The following is a 17,772-nucleotide window of genomic DNA, read 5'->3' as shown; positions in this document are numbered from 1 at the left end:
CTTCGCATAAAATAATAGGCGCAAGCGAACACTTCGTAGCCTTGCCAAAATCTGCCATGTGGCAGCGATAAATCCATTGAGTGACACGGCTATTACCTTCAATTCCAGTGACGAACCTAAATTCCGAACAGCCCGAGCACCAGCTGCACTGGTCCTCAGTCCAATTGTGGACGGCTTTCGACTCACCAAAGTACTCATGGACGGCGGCAGTGGATTAAACCTCATCTATGAGGAAACTCTTCAAAAATGGAAATAGACAGGAACCACATTGAGCAAAGCAGCACAACCTTCAGAGGAATCATCCCCAGTTGGGAAGCATGCTGTGCTGGGAAAATCACACTATATGTGGTATTCGGCATGCCGGAGAACTATAGGTCCGAAGAAATTACATTCCAAGTGGCCCCGTTCAGTAGCAGATACCACGCCCTTTTAGGGTGGGAGGCGTTCACGATCTTCCAAGCCATACCCCATTACGGGTACATGAAGCTCAAAATTCCCGGGCCCAAGGGAATCATCACTCTCGCTAGTGATCCGGACACAGCACTCTGTGCCAAAAACAAAATAGCCGCATTGGCCATCGACGCATTATCCGAAGCCCTTTCGGCCGAGGAATTAACTATGCTACGCTCCACACTGGATAGTGACGACGTGATACTTGACAAGAGATCCAAGTCCACCTCTTTTAAGCCAGCGGATGAAATAGTCAAATTCCAAGTCCACCCAATGGACCCTACAAAAATTGCCTCCATCGGGGCACAGTTAAACCCTGCCGTGGACGCCGCACTACGAGCGTTCCTGCGCAAGAATTGGGACATATTCGCCTGGCACCCCTCATACATGCCAGGAATCCCATGCAGGCTGGCCGAGCACAGCCTTAATATTCTAAAGGGATTCAAGCCGGTCAAGCAGATTCTTCGGCGTTTCTCTGAACCTAAGAGACAAGCTATGGGAGAGGAACTAGCCAAGTTATTGGAGGCCGGATTCATTAGAGAAATAAAACACCCGGACTGGCTAGCAAACCTGGTGATGGTACCAAAGAAGGACAAATCATGGCACCTATGTGTCGATTTCAAGGACCTCAACAAGGCTTGCCCAAAGGATGCCTTCCCCCTCCCCCGCATCGATCGAATTATCGATGCTACCGCAGGACACGATTCATTGTGTTTCCTCGACGCATACTCCGGCTACCACCAAATCAAGATGGCGGAGTCCGACCAAGCCGCAATGGCATTTACCACACCATACGGCCCCTTCTGTTTCAACACAATGCCTTTTGGGCTCAAAAACGCCGGCGCAACATATCAGCGCATGATTCAGACATGTCTGGAGAAACAGATCGACAAAACAGTAGAGGCATACATAGATGATGTGGTCGTCAAACCAAACACGTCGACTCTCTAATAGACGACTTGTGGCTCACATTCGACAACCTCCAAACATACGACATCAAGCTCAATCCGGAAAAATGCGTTTTCGGTGTACCAGCCGGAAAGCTCCTGGGTTTCATTGTATCCAGTAGAGGAATTGAAGCAAATCCGGCCAAAATCCGAGCTCTGTCACAGTTGACTATCCCAACGGACCTCAAACAAATCCAGAAATTAACCGGATGTGTGGCGGCTCTAAGCCACTTTATCTCCCGCTTAGGAGAAAAGGCATTACCCCTTTATCGCCTCCTTCGGTGCACAGAACACTTCGAGCGGACGGACACTGCCACAGCCGGATTGGAAGAAATAAAAGCCATACTGGCAACCAACCCAATCCTAGCCGCGCCAAACATCGGCGAACCAATGCTGTTGTACATTGCGGCAACTCATCAGGTTGTAAGCGCAGTGCTCGTCGTCGAACGAGAAACGGACGGACATAAATTCCCCCTTAAAAAGCCGGTATATTATGTATCCACTGTCCTCACTCCATGCAAATCACGGTACCCACATTATCGAAAGATAGCTTATGCGGTATTCATGGCATCCCGGAAGCTGCGACACTACTTTCAAGACTGTTCGATTATAGTAGCCTCGGAAGTGCCACTTAATGATATTATAAACAACCGCGACGCCACAGGCCGGATTGCCAAATGGGCCATTGAGCTCCTCCCATTCGACATAACATACAAACCCCGGCGAGCCATTAAATCGCAAGTATTGGCCGACTTAGTCGCCGAATGGACGGAAGCCGAACTCCCTAAAGAGTACGGCGCATACTCCAATTGGATCATGCACTTCCACGGCCCCAAAATGCTGGCTGGTCTGGGGGCTGGCGTCGTCCTGACGTCCCCAACCGGAGATATAGTTCAATACGTACTGCAGATACTGTATACAGACTCCAACAACGCAGCCGAATACGAAGCCCTATTACATGGTCTTCGGATGGCTGTTTCCATGGGCATTCAACGCCTGGAGGTGCGTGGGGATTCAAACCTCACAATATCCCAAATAAATGGAAACTTCGATGCCAAGGATCCGAAGATGGCGGCCTATCGAAACGCCGTCCTAAAGATGTCAGCTCGGTTCGAGGGGCTCGAATTTCACCATGTGGCTCGGGAAAACAATCAGGCGGCGGATATCCTCGCCCGCATCGGCGCAAAACGCGATGCATTCCCCTCCAACATCTTTTTGGAGAGGTTGTTTAAGACATCCGTGGTATGGGAAGGGGACACCGGTAACAATAGTCCGGACCCGGCCAAAATGCCCGATACCGAACACTCTAACATAATCGGAGGCTCTGCCACCAAAATAACACCTTTAGCCCACGTAATAATGGCCATCATCGCCCCGTGGACAGAACCATTCCTGGCCTACCTAACTAGGCAGGAACTTCCCAAGGACCAAAATGAGGCACATTGCATAGTGCGGTGATCTAAAGCCTACAGGGTCCACGAGGGAGAGCTGTATAAAAAAAGCACTACCGGAGTCCTTCAAAGGTGCATCTCCGAAGAGGAAGGGCAGAAGCTTTTGGCAGAAATTCATGCTAGACTCGGCGGCCACCACGCCGCAGCCCGGGCCCTTGTAAGCAAGGCCTTCCGTACAGGTTTTTATTGGCCGACGGCCCGGGCAGACGCACAAGACTTGGTCCAACGCTGCGTCGGTTGCCAGCTTTTTGCAAACCAAAGCCACATGCCACCCACCGCCCTCCAAACAATCCCCATTACCTGGCCCTTCGTGGTCTGGGGGCTTGACATGGTTGGACCCCTTAAAGGGGGAACCCATAAGAAAAAATACTTACTAGTCATGGTGGATAAATTCACCGAATGGATAGAAGCCAAACCTATTAAAACGGAAGAATCCGGACCGGTGATAGACTTCATATCTGGGGTTGTACACCGTTATGGCGTCCCCCATAGCATCATCACTGACAACGGCACGAAGTTCACGGTCTACAAGGTAAAACTCTGGTGTAGCAACATGGGCATGAAGCTCGCTTATGCTTCTGTCTATCACCCACAAACCAACGGCCAAGTTGAGCGAGCAAATGGTCTTATCATGAGCGGCATCAAACCCAGATTAGTGCGATCCTTAAAGGAGTCTAACATGCACTGGGTAGAGGAGCTCGACTCCGTACTCTAGGGGCTGCGGACCACGCCGAATCGTACTACCGGATACACATCCTTCTTTATGGTGTATGGCGCAGAGGCGGTTCTGCCCTGCGACATAATTCATGACTCACCTCGAGTGCGCATGTACGAAGAAAGACATGCCGAGCTCGATCGGCAGGACAGTCTGGACACCCTGGAGGAGGAGTGCGACGTGGCAAAATCCCATTCCGCATTCTATCAGCAACAGGCTCGCAGATACCAAAGCAGAGAAGTACGGGCCAAAACTTATAACGTTGGCGAGTTAGTTCTACACCTGCCGGAGAAGAAAAAGACCAAGCTCAAGCCCAAATGGGAAGGTCCCTTCATTATTTACCAAGTTCTGACCGATGGAGTGTACCGTCTGCGGGATGCATCGAATAATCGACTTGAGCCGAACCCATGGAACCCAGCCAGGCTCCGAAGATTCTACGCCTAGTGCCGGACTCTATGTTCGTCTCCTTCCTCTGTCCATTTTTTGCATATACATTATCTATCTTTTTTCTCTTTCTTTCTTTTATTCTTTCTCAAGGCCTTCAAGGGCCAACTTGTACCTTGCTTGCACACTATTGACGTGCTAACCGCGCTCATTATACCTGGGGGCTTCTTACATAGAAGCTTAATTATTTATCTAGGCTTCATGCCCCGCACATGTGTTATTCTTCCGCATGTACCTTTTCTTCGCCATTATATGCATCCATATGACTTAAGTTTTGGCCAAGCTGGGTTTCCTGGCTCTTGTATTTATGCCCTACGTTCCCGTTAATTCGGCTAGGGCATTAGGGGAGCACCTCTGTGATTGTTACTGCCGGGTCAGCCGGATGTGTACCTTAGACTGGGTGAAGCCGAAAGCTAGCGTTCTTAAGGGAATATTCGGTCGGTGAACAAAAGATGATTTTTATTTATTTTCCATATGTGCCCCCAGATGTTTTTGCCTGCGTCTCCTCTCGCAGTCCGGACATGCACTTTAGGGCATGCGTACCCAGGGAAAGGAACCCTTAACGGAACTATTCTCCCTGGAAGATGTTTCTTACTACCCATGTAATATAACATAACTAGTTGGGTACTTGTCTGTTCAAGCACTAATGACCCCTACGCCTGGTTTCCACGCATACCACGGTTCTTATATAACTGAGCGGGTATTCGGATACACTCCGGACTATCGGGTCCCGAGGTTGAAGCAAAAAGGTCCGCCATGACAAATGATTTACAATCCGGCTAGAAGGCATTATACATGTCACTTTAATTACATAGTCATGTAGACTGACTAAATTCCTCTTCTATACCATCCAACAGGTTGTCTAGCCTACAATCCTGTTGGGAATACTTTGCGGCTAATTCTACTTGCCGATACACTAAGCTAACGGGTATCTCTTTCCCATCGGGCCCCACAGGTCCGACGTCGGCCATGTGGTTTGGGTCAGCCTTGGTATACCGCGTCTTCACCATCGCCCAGGCTTCCCTGGCACCTTGACGGCAGGCCGATATCTTCCATAATCGGAAGCGCCGCCATGCTCCCTTGAGCTTCTCCGCAAGCTCTCCAATGCCTGCTGGCAGGGAGACGGATGGCCACAAGGCCTGGGCAATACCTTGCATCACCTGCCGAACTTGTTCATGTAGTTGTGAGAGCTCGGGTAGAAGATCACCGGCAGACCCGGGCATCTCCTCCACGGGACGACCCGTCAGCATACCTGCAGACATAACTCTGTTAGCCGGCTTCTCCGTCGCACCCTTTTAAGGGTTCGTTCAAGCACTTACTAAAAATGCTATGTCGAAGCCACTTATTCTCCTTCTCGGAGTCCGCAAGCTGAGCTCGAACATCTTTCAGTTCCATGCTCAGCTTGGTATTGGCGTCTTGGAGATTGTTTTTCTCCCGTCTAACCATAGTCAGCACGCGTTCGCCAGCCTTTAGCTGTCGTACGACATGCTGGTCCTCCGAATTCTCTCTGGAGTCATCTGCAATATCTATTGTTAGATCTGTAGCCATGCCGCACGCTATATGGTACCTATCATTCTTTGAAACAAATGTTACCAGCTAGGGACTTTTCAGATTCCTTCAATGCGGCAATGGCGGCCCGAAGTTGGGTCTTGCATTCCTCCAGCTCCTGTGACAGTCGAGTATTCTTCTCTGTAAGAACCTGCACAACAGATGATCCTTAAATCAGTTGTGCCAACTGTTTCAAGTCTCAGGGGCTACTGATACATATAATCGTCATATTTGCTTACCCATACATCCCTTACATACTGGTCCGTGGCTTTGGCTAGACCATTTTGAGCAGCACGAGGTACGCGTCTCCAGAATTGAAGGCATCAAATGCCTCTGGTGAGAAGCAAGCGTCACGGAGTACGGCCCGACGACGCCTATGATTCATGGCGCTCTCCACTTCTGAATTTGTAGCGGACAGTCTATCTGCATCCTCTGTAGGAGGAGTATCCGGCGTCCGCTCCATTTCGGCTTCCGCCTCTATGTCCGGCCCTAGAGCCCGACTGGTGGAAGCATAATCGGCAGCCTCTCCGTACATATTCCGGCGAGTGTTTTTTCTATTAAAGAAACATGGACGTCATTACATTTTGAGAAAGATGACAACCATGGAGCGGGGTTTTTTGTCATACCACTGCACCGGCGTCTCCGTCCTGACCGCCTTCCTTTTTGGCCTACCCGGCCTCGGTGCCTCTGGTTGGCGAGTTGCTGCGGGTTTGGCACGGCGTCCCGAATGCCTTCCGTGTAAAACACCATATGTATATGGTAGGTGAAGTGTGTAAAAGGGGATCCTAGTTTTTGGAGTTGGGATTTTGGTTTTTCTTACGTGTGACGCTGGGAGTAGTCTTGGATAGTCGGCCGTAATGGCCACCATGGCGTCATCACAGCTCAATTGATAGAACTGCCTGTCTATCAGCTCCATGAATATGTCTGGATCTCCTTCAAGTCCGGGACCGAGGGCCCGGTCAGTGTCCTCTGGTTGTGGAGATGGGCTGTTGACCTCCCTTATGGCTTTTCATAGTTCCTACCGTAAAATGGCAAGGTGAGTACCTACGACAAAGAATGCAGGAAGAATGGGAGTACGGAGATATAACTCACCCAGCTTGGAGGGTTGTACATGGAGAACCCATCCCGTGGATTGATGCGGATGAACTCCTCTTCCTCTCCCTTGAACAACTCGGACAGAATTTTTGCTAAAGCAGCAGCGGTGTCCGGACCCTTACGCCCGTAACGGGTGGCATCATCTTCCCCATTAAAACACCACAGGGGGTGCCCTCGATATTGAAGTGGCTGCACTCCCCGCATTATGCATATTGACATAACCTCGATTACTGTCAATCCTGATTGAGCCAGCGCTTTAATCCGGTTCATCAGGTAAAGGACTTCTCCGTTGTCTTCCTCCTGGGGGCTCCGTGGGCGCCAGCTTCGGCGTTTCTTCAGAGGAACATTGTTGAACTCAGGAAGACCCCGCCGAACAGGGTCCGGAAGGGGGACGTCCTCCATATAAAACCATTCCGAAGGCCAGTCTTCGGACGTCTTCTTCGGAGTACTGGACAGGTATCCGGTTTTGGTGATGCGCCATATTTCGGCTCCGCCCACTTGATAAAGTGACCCCTTCTGTGTGCGGGGGACGAGGCAAAATAACCTTTCCCACAGCTCGAAATGAGCCTCGCAGCCCAGGAATAACTCGCAAAGGGCAACGTAGCCGGCGATGTGTAATATGGAAGCAGGGGTGAAATTATGCAGTTGGAGGCCGTAAAACTCCAGGAGCCCGCAGAGGAATGGATGAATTGGAAATCCGAGTCCCCTTAATAAGTAAGGAACAAGGCACACCCGCTCCCCCGTAGAGGGGCTGGGGAAGCTCTCCGCTTGCTCCCCGCCATTGTAGGTGGCGAGCCCGGCTCGGACGGGAACCATATACGCTGGAGGGAGAAATCCCTGAGTCTGCAGTTCGACTAATTGACTGTGTGAGACAGAACACCTCTCCCAATCACCGGGCTTAGGGCTACGGGGGCAAGAGGAGGAGCTGCGGTGGTCAGCCATGTTGGAGTGGATTTTTCTGAAGCGCGCTCCGATGGATTCTCGCTGTGGGAGGATGGTATGGATTGGATCTAAGAATCCCCATTCCTTTAATGGAAATTTTATTTATCTAGCTAGGGGGTGAATGTAAAAACGCCCTGGCTCCTCGTATTCATTCGACACAGGGAAGATAGCCCTCATTGGACGCAGAAGCCAAGAAGTCCAACATTTATGGGGCCGGACACTACTTAACGAACATTCAAAATTTAGAGAAGAACCCGCCTTGCAATGCCGAAGACAATACTGCGTGTCGGACTTGACGTCATTGAAGCCTGATTCGGGGGCTACTGAGGGAGTCCTGGATTAGGGGGTCTCCGGACAGCCGGACTATATCCTTTGGCTGGACTGTTGGACTATGAAGATACAAGATTGAAGACTTCGTCTCGTGTCCGGATGGGACTTTACTTGGCATAGAAGGCAAGCTGGGCAATACGGATATGTATATTTCCTCCTTTGTAACCGACCTTGTGTAACCCTAGCTCCCTCCGGTGTCTATATAAACCGGAGGGTTTTAGTCCGTAGGACAACATACAATCACACCATAGGCTAGCTTCTAGGGTTTAGCCTCTCTGATCTCGTGGTAGATCAACTCTTGTACTACTCATATTATCAAGAACAATCAAGCAGGACGTAGGGTATTACCTCCATCAAGAGGGCCTGAACCTGGGTAAACATCGTGTCCCCTGCCTCCTATTATCATCCGCCTTAGACGCACAGTTCGGGACCCCCTACCCGAGATCCGCCGGTTTTGACACCGACAAGCGTCGTCCCAACAATAAGTAGATGATTAGATCCTCGTTTCTCCTAGTTTAGTATGCATGTAATTGCTTACTTTGGTGTGTGGAAATGTTATGTGTGTAGTCACTTGTGTAATTGTATGCTTAATTTGGTTTTGCAATGCTATCTTTTTAAGTATATATGTTGATTCTCTATAAACAGAGCAAATCACATTGCACATGTACTAAACAATGGAACCCGTCGGTGATGATTTCATCAATCACTCACAGTTGTATACCAGCAATTGTTTGCTCACAAAACACACGGCTTGTTAACAGGAATCGTCTGTGTTGTTATCGATCTTCCCACACATTTTCGATTACAGACCTATTTGCCGTGTATCACACACATCTTGTTAAGTTGAACCATTTATGTTCTCTTGGCTCAGCGCAAACAGTTCATCCGAGTGAACTGTATGTCGTATATTGCACACACCTTGATCTAGCGCACCGTTTCTTTTGTGTTGCCTAATCACAAACAGTTCATCAGAGTGAACCATATGTTGTATATCGCACACACCTTCATCAAGCTGCCCGTTTCTTTTATTCCTCCTCTTCACAAACAGTTAATTGAACTGAACTGTATACCCTGCATCGCACATGCAACTAAAATCCAAACCGTGTTTGATCCATCCATCATCGCAAATGTTTTGCACCTTTTTGACAGTTTTTACACCACCTGTCAGAGGGATTGACCACGGGTAGCCTCATCAGCACCCCATAACACTTCAAGACATCGGGGCTAGCAAAGCCCCTCGCACCTTCCGGACATATGGCTGGCTCCTTGGGCCAACTGGTCCAGGAGGCCGGCTGCCAGAAGATGGTGTGTTCTCAGAAGGCGACCTTAGGGATCCGGCACCTAGCAGGCGGCCCTGCATTCCCTCAAAGTTTGCACCCATTTATTACGATGAGATGGGGCGTGGCTACAGGACCACGTACTACCCCTGAATCCTGGAGGAGCATGGCCAAAGTACGGACGTACCAAGCGGACACCCCTCGCCCGGCGCGGCACTGTAGCCACGCGGCTCATGACGTATCCTACATCACCTAAGGGCCATGCTCCCATGATGAGCGGCCGGTACAGCCCACAGGCAGCGGGCCCTACCTGTCCACGAGCAACTAGAAGACGGCGCACCTCGAGGAGGCGGCCTCGAGGGCGGGCCGACCTCTAGCAGGCGGCCCTACCTCCCCTCGGAGTATGGGCGCCATTAATCTAATGAGACATAGTGTGGCTATGATAACCGCTAAGTATAGGGGATTGTTTGTACCCTTCTTGATAAATAAGAGTGTCGAACCCAACGAGGAGCTAAAGGTAGAACAAATGTTCCCTCAAGTTCTATCGACCACCGGTACAACTCTACGCACCTTGACGTTTGCTTTATCGGAAACAAGTATGAAACTATTTTGTAGGTGTGATGCTAGAACTACTTTGCAAGAATAAAAGTAGAAATACTTTGCAAGATAATAAAATTTAGGTGTTTAGAAAAAGGGTTTGTGTTAACAAGAAAGTTATTTGTCCCTAGGCAATCGATAACAAGTACCGGTAATCATTCTTGTAATTTTGTATGAGGGAGAGGCATGAGCTAACATACTTTCTCTACTTGGATCATATGCACTTATGATTGGAACTCTAGCAAGCATCCGCAACTACTAAAGATCATTAAGGTCATGAAACCAAACCATAGCATTAAGTATCAAGTCCTCTTTACTCCCATACGCCATAACCCACTTATCGGTGTTTAGGCTGCTGTCACCCCCGCAACACCGACAATAAGCAAGTCATGAACATATTGCAACACCCTACAGCAGGGGCCCCTCCCGTTTGCACAAGACGGAGGGCACCGTAGGACAGCACCATAAATAAAATATACAAACATACCAACTAAGATGAGGATTAACCCACAGGACAAAACAGATCTACTCAAACATCACAGGATAACCATAGATCATTGTGAAACAATATATGGAGTTGAGCACCATGTTTATGTAGAGATTACAGCGGGGATAAGAGGTGTTACACCGCTGCATAGAAGGGGAGAAAGTAGGTGTTGACGGTAGCAAGATTGTTGATGTAGATTGTCGTCCCGATCCTTGCCCCGACGGCACTCGGGCGCCACCGGGAGAGAGGGGGAGAGAGCCCCCTCCTTCTTCTTCTTCCTTGGCCTCCCCCTAGATGGGAGGATAGTTCCCCCTCTGGTACATGGCCTCCATGGCGGCGGAGGGGCGGGATCCCCTCCAAGATTGGATCTCCCTCTTTGTTCTCTTTTGTTTCATGTTCCCCGGATTTGGCCGAAAACCGTTTCTTATATTCCAGGAGATCCATAACTCCGATTGTGCTGAGATTTTAACATGATTTTTTCCGGATATAAGCTTCTTCGCACCCAAAGTAGAGCTCCAACCAACGTTCAAGGAGGGCACAACCCACCACCACACGCTAGGGGCCTCTGGCGTGCCCTAGTGTGGGCCTCCGTTTGCAGTGATTCCAACTCCCAAAAATCACATATATTCCAAAATAATTCTCCGTAAAAATTTATTGCATTTGGACTTCGTTTGGTATGGATACTCTGTGATACAAAAAACATGCAAAAAACAGGAACTTGCACTGGGCACTGGGTCAATAGGTTAGTCCAATAAATCATATAAAAAGTTGCCAAAAGTATGTAAAAGTTGGATAATATTGGCATGAAACAATCAAAAATTATAGATACGACAGAGACGTATCAGCATCCCCATGCTTAATTCCTGCTCGTCCTCGAGCAAGTAAATGATAAAAAAGATAATTTTGATGTGGAATGCTACCTAGCATAAACTTGATCATATATCTAATCATGGCATGAATATTAAGGCATAAGTAATTCAAAGCAATAGTTTATAATTTGACATAAAGACATCAATACTCAGGCATCCCAACAAACAATCATGCCTTTCAAAATATCAATGCAAAAGAAAACTATCCCTACAACATCATATAGTCTTGTCATGCTCTGTCTTCTTAACACAAAGTATTTATCATGCACAACCCCGATGACAACTCGAGTAACTGGTTCATACTTTTTAGTGCGCTTCAGCTTTTTCAACCCTCACGCAATACATGAGCGCAAGCCATGGATATAGCACTACGGGTGGAATAGAGTATGATGATAGGGGTAAATATAGAGAAGACAAAAGGTAAGAAAGTCTCACATCGACGCGGCTAACCAACGGGCTATGGAGATGCCCATCAATTGATATCAACGTGAGGAGTAGGGATTGCCATGCAACGAATGCACTAAGAGTTATAAGTGTATGAAATCTCAATATGAAAACTAAGTGGGTGTGCATCTAATCCTATAATGAAAAATTCCCACTAGTCTATGAAAGTGACAACATAGGAGACTCTCCATATGAAAAATATGGTGCTACTTTGAAGCACAAGTGTGGTAAAGGATACTAACAATGCCCCTTCTCTCTTTGTTTATTTTTTCTTTTTCTCTTTTTCTTTCTTTTCTTCTTTTCTTCTTTTCTTTTTTTATTTTTTTCTTTTTCTTTTTCCCTCTCCATCCTCCTTTTCTCACTGGGGCACTGCTCTAAAAATGAATAATGACGATCATCACACTTCTATTTACTTATAACTCAAAAGAAATAAAAATTACAACTCGATACCTATGACAAAGTATGACTCTATATGAATGCCTCTAGCATGTACCAGGATGTGCAATGATCTAGCGTAACATGTATGAAAAATGATGAACAGTGGCTGAGCCACAATTGCAATGTCAGCTATATGATCATGCAAAGCAATATGACAATGAATGCTCAAGTCATCATACGGAAGCGGTGGAAGTTGCATGGCAATATATCTCGGAATGGCCATGAAAAAGCCATAATAGGTAGGTATGGTGGTTGTTTTGAGGAAGATATAATAAGGATTATGTGTGATAGAGCGTACCATATCACGGGGTTTGGATGCACCTGTGAAGTTTGCACCACGTCTCGATGTGAGAAAGGGCAATGCATGGTACCATAGAGGCTAGCAAATTGTGAAAAGGTAAGAGTGCGTATGATCCATGGACTCACATTAGTCATAAAGAAATCATCTACTTATTGCATAAGTTTATTAGCCCTCGAAGCAAAGTACTACTATGCATGCCCCTAGGGGGATAGATTGGTAGGAAAAGACCATCGCTCGTCCCCGACCGCCACTCATAAGGAAGGCAATCAATAATAAATCATGCTCCAACTTCATAGCATAACGAGAGACTATATGTGCATGCTTCGGGAATCACAAACCTTAACACAAAAATTCTTACTAACCGCAACCTTTTACTAGTACCTCTCACATATTCCATCTCTATATCGCAAACTATTGCAAGGAATCAAACATATCATATTCAGTGATCCATAAGTTTTATGTAGGATTTCATGACTAACCATGCAATTGACCAATTCTGGTTGACTCTCTAAATAGATATAAGTGAAGCATGAGAGTTTAATTCTTTCTACAAAAGACCATGATCTAACAAGTATAAGTGAAGCAAAAGAGCATTCTTCAAACAACGGTTTTCTATGTGAAGAGAAACAGACAATCCAAACTTCAACTGATATAAGTGAAGCACATGAATTCTATAAATCCACCATGGACTACCTCATACCAGAATGGTGCAAAAAAGAAAAAAATGAAAAATAAACACAAAAGACACCCCAAGATATGCACATATCACATGAACGAAATGAATCTGAAAACATACCGGTACTTGTTGAAGAAAGATGGGGTGCCTTCCGGGGAATCCCCAAGCTTAGACGCTTGAGTCTCCTTGAATATTTACTTGGGGTGCCTTGGGCATCCCCAAGATTGAGCTCTTGCCTCTCCTCCTTCTCCTCACATCGAGACCTCCTCGATCTTCGAACACTTCATCCACACAAAACTTAACCGAACTTTTAGTGGCGGGGTTAGTGAATATGGCAATGAAATCCCATCATCTATTGTTGTAACATTATTGTATAATTATAAACAAACATTACCCACTATATGCTATCACAATTCTATGGCCCCAAGTCAAGGAGGCTTCAATAAGAATTCAAACATGCGCAAATAATGAAGCTATAACAGCAATATGTGAAAACAGGACAGTCTGTAAATATTTCAACATCCACCATACTTCTGTAACTCTAAAAATTCTGAAAAAATTAGGACAAAATAAAAATTTTGTATAGAAAGACGGTACAAAAGTTCCATAACCGTTTGACGTTATAGTAAAAAATTTAAAATCAAGCACTGCAGCCAAAGTTTCTGTTTTGCACCGCACAAACCAACAAGCAATTTAATCATCCTAAAGGCAAACCTTGGTATATTATTTTTATAATACATTGGAATTGTATAAGGGGATAATTATTATTTTTTGAAAAGTTTCTGTAATTAAGATTCACAAAGTTTCCAAGGGCATGAACAAAGTTTAAGGCTAGCTCCCGCTTCCACGGTGCTCGTCTATCTCACTTTCACTTTTCTTTTTGTGAAGTTTTAAGTTCCCCTCTATATTTTTTTCTTTTAAACTTCATAAAAGCACTCAACAGAAATAAATGAATCTCTAAAACTTTCGGGTTGTCTCCCTGGCAGCGCTTTCTTCAAAGCCATTAAGCTAGGCATAAAGTGCTCAAGTAATTGATCCACCCGAATCCCAAGGTATATCGAAGCCAGTTATAATAAACACTGATTTGGCATTTAGTAATGAGCACAAAGAAACATATATCATGCAATGATGAAGTATAACTCTCTTCATATGCATCGGCATGTCATACAAGAACAATTCATGCACATCAAGTAAAGGCCAATACATAGCATAAGAAGTTTCTTGCAATTTTATCGTGTCGGAAACATAAAGAGGCGGAGATATAGTTCCTCTCTCATAATAATTGCAAGTAGGAGCAGAAAGCACATGCATATTATATTCATCAAAATCATCATGTGCAATGATTGAATGCAACCCATCAATGTAATCCTTAATAAGTGCAAACTTCTCAGATATAGTGTAGTTTGGAGAATTCAAAAGGATACTAGGACTATCATGTGTGGGTGTAATAGCAACAATTTCATTCTTAACATAAGGAACTATAGCAAGTTCATCTCCATAAGCATAATTCATATTGGCATCATGGCCACAGGCATAGCAAGCATCAAGTTCATCAAAAAGGGATATTTCAAAAGAATCAACGGGATCATAGCAATTATCATAACATTCATCCTTCGGTAAGAATGAAGGGACATTAAATAATGTATGAGTTGGAGGGTTACTCTCATTAGAAGGTGGGCACGAGTAGCTAATCCGCTCTTCCTCCTTTTGTTCTTCTCTCTCCTCATCATCTTTTTCATCCAATGAGCTCACAGTTTCATCAATTCCTTCTTCCATAGACTCCTGCAAAATATTAGTCTCTTCTTGGAAAGCGGAGATTTTCTTAATAAATTCATCAATATTGGAATTGAATTTATAATTATCATGGCAATATTTAAGGATAGAAAAATTTTCAGGTCTATAAACATCATCATCAAAAGCTTCATACTTTAAAAACAAAGATTCAATTTCATAAGCACCCTTAAAAGCAACAAATTATTCTATTCGTTCCACATCATAGTAATCACATATACCGTTAGCATAAGAAGCTAAGGTTTCATTATCATTAAATTTGCATGAAAAGGGGAGATGTGGAGCGTTCATCCTAGAGCAACAAGTATAATCATATCTCAAGCATAGATTCCAAGCATACCACTTCAATATATCAATTTCATCCTATAAAAGTTTCCCTTTTGTGTCAAGCGATAATCCCTAAAGTATTTAGGTTGATCCAACGTTACTCCCATTATCATGTTTAATGGGGTTTTCTCAGGATTATCAAAGTAGTGCAAAATATTTTTCACGTAACGAGCATCAAGGGTTTTAGGAGGTTCCCCATCTCCATGAGTAGCAAGTACAACTAATTTTTTTGGTGTTCCATGTTCCATATCCATAACTAAAGATAGAGAACAACTTAGAACAGGAAATAAGAACTACTTAGTGATAAAGCAAACAAGCACACCCGAAATATTCACCCCACGCTATTGCTCCCCAGCAACGGCGCCAGAAAAAGGTCTTGATAACCCACAACTATAGGGGATCATTTGTAGCCTTCTTGATAAATAATAGTGTCGAACACAACGAGGAGCTAAAGGCAGAACAAATATTCCCTCAAGTTCTATCGACCACCGATACAACTCTACGCACACTTGACGTTTGCTTTATCGGAAACAAGTATGAAACTATTTTGTATGCGTGATGCTAGAACTACTTTGCAAGATAATAAAATTTAGGTGTTTAGAAAAAGGGTTTGTGTTAACAAGAAAGTCATTTGTCCCTAGGCAATCGATAACAAGTACTGGTAATCATTCTTGTAATTTTATATGAGGGAGAGGCATGCACTAACATACTTTCTCTACTTGGATCGTATGCACTTATGATTGGAACTCTAGCAAGCATTCGCAACTACTAAAGATCATTAAGGTCGTGAAATCTAGCCATAGCATTAAGTATCAAGTCCTCTTTACTCCCATATGCCATAACCCACTTATCCGCGTTTGGGCTGCTCTCACCCCCGCAACACCGACAATAAGCAAATCATGAACATATTGCAACACCCTACAGCAGGGGCCACTCACGTTTGTGCGAGACAGAGGGCGACATAGGACAGCACCATAAATAAAATATACAATCATACCAACCAAGATCAGGATTAACCCACAGGACAAAACTGATCTACTCAAACATCATAGGATAACCAAAGATCATTGAGAAATAATATATGGAGTTGAGCACCATGTTTAAGTAGAGATTACAGCAGGGAGAAGAGGTGTTACACCGCTGCATAGAGGGGGATAAAGTTGGTGTTGATGGTAGGAAGATTGTTGATGTAGATGACCGTCCCGATCCTTGCCCCGGCGGGACTCCGGCGCCACCGGGAGAGAGGGGGGAGAGTGCCCCTCCTTATTCTTCCTTGGCCTCCCCCCTAGATGGGAGGAGAGTCCCCCCTCTAGTCCATGGCCTCTATGGCAGCGGAGGGGCGGGAGCCCTTCCGAGATTGGATCTCCCTCTCTGTTCTCTTCTGTTTCACGTTCCCCAGATCTCGGATGGGGTTCACCACCTCCATTGGTGTCTCTCCGATGATGCGTGATTATTTATTTGTAGACCTTCAGGTCCATAGTTAGTAGCTAGATGGATTCCTCTCTCTCTTGATTCTCAATACAATGGTCTCTTGGAGATCCATATGATGTAACTCTTTTCGCGGTGTGTTTCTTGGGATCGATGAACTTTGAGTTTATGATCAGATCTATCTTTTTATACCCATGAAAGTATTTGAGTTTCTTTGATCTCTTTTATGCATGATCTCTAATAGCCTCGTATTTCTTCTCCAATATTTGGGTTTTGTTTGGCTAACTTGATCTATTTATCTTGAAATGGGAAGATGTGCTTTGTAGTGGGTTCGATCTTACGGTGCTTGATCCCAGTGATAGAAAGGGAACCGACACGTATGTATCGTTGCTACTAAGGATAAAACGATGGGGTCTATCTCTACATAGACAGATCTTGTCTACATCATGTCATCATTCTTATTGCATTACTCCATTTCTCCATGAACTTAATACACTAGATGCATGCTGGATAGCGGTCGATGTGTGGAGTAATAGTAGTAGATGCAGGCAGGAGTCAGTCTACTAATCTTGGATGTGATGCCTATGTAATGATCATTGCCTGGATATCGTCATGAGTATGTGAAGTTCTATCAATTGCCCAACAGTAATTCGTTCACCCACCGCTTTGCTATTTTTCTTGAGAGAAGCCACTAGTGAAACCTACGCCCCCCGGGTATCTTTCTCATATTATTTGCCTTTGCTATCTACTTTTATTTGCTTTTATTTTCAGATCTATTAATCCCAAAACCCAAAAATACTTTGCTGCAATTTATTCTTATTTATTTGTTTGGTGTTCGATCTATCAATCTACTACAAATTTACCTCACTTCCGTTTGCCTATCTTGAGGCGCCGTACCCCGGAAGGGATTGACAACCCCTTTAACACGTCGGGTTGCGAGAAGTTGTTGTTTGTGTGCAGGTGTTCTTTATGTTGTTTTGCTTGGTTCTCCTACTGGTTCAATAACCTTGGTTTCATATCTGAGGGAAATAACTACCGCCGCTGTGCTGCATCATCCCTTACTCTTTGGGGAAATACCGACGTAGCTTCAAGCGACATCAATGGGCGTCCCGCCGGTTCTCTACTCGTGGGTGGCCATGCTAGCAGTGCACAACCGGGAGGCGAGTGTGCCGGCTACGGCTAGCAGCCGGCTCCGGGTCTTGCTTACCGTGAGCT

The sequence above is a fragment of the Triticum aestivum genome, chromosome 5A (assembly GCF_018294505.1).
Source record: "Triticum aestivum cultivar Chinese Spring chromosome 5A, IWGSC CS RefSeq v2.1, whole genome shotgun sequence".
In the NCBI taxonomy this organism is placed as follows: Eukaryota; Viridiplantae; Streptophyta; class Magnoliopsida; order Poales; family Poaceae; genus Triticum; species Triticum aestivum.
The sequence above is the reverse complement of the archived record's forward strand: the minus strand, read 5'-3'. Positions refer to the sequence as shown.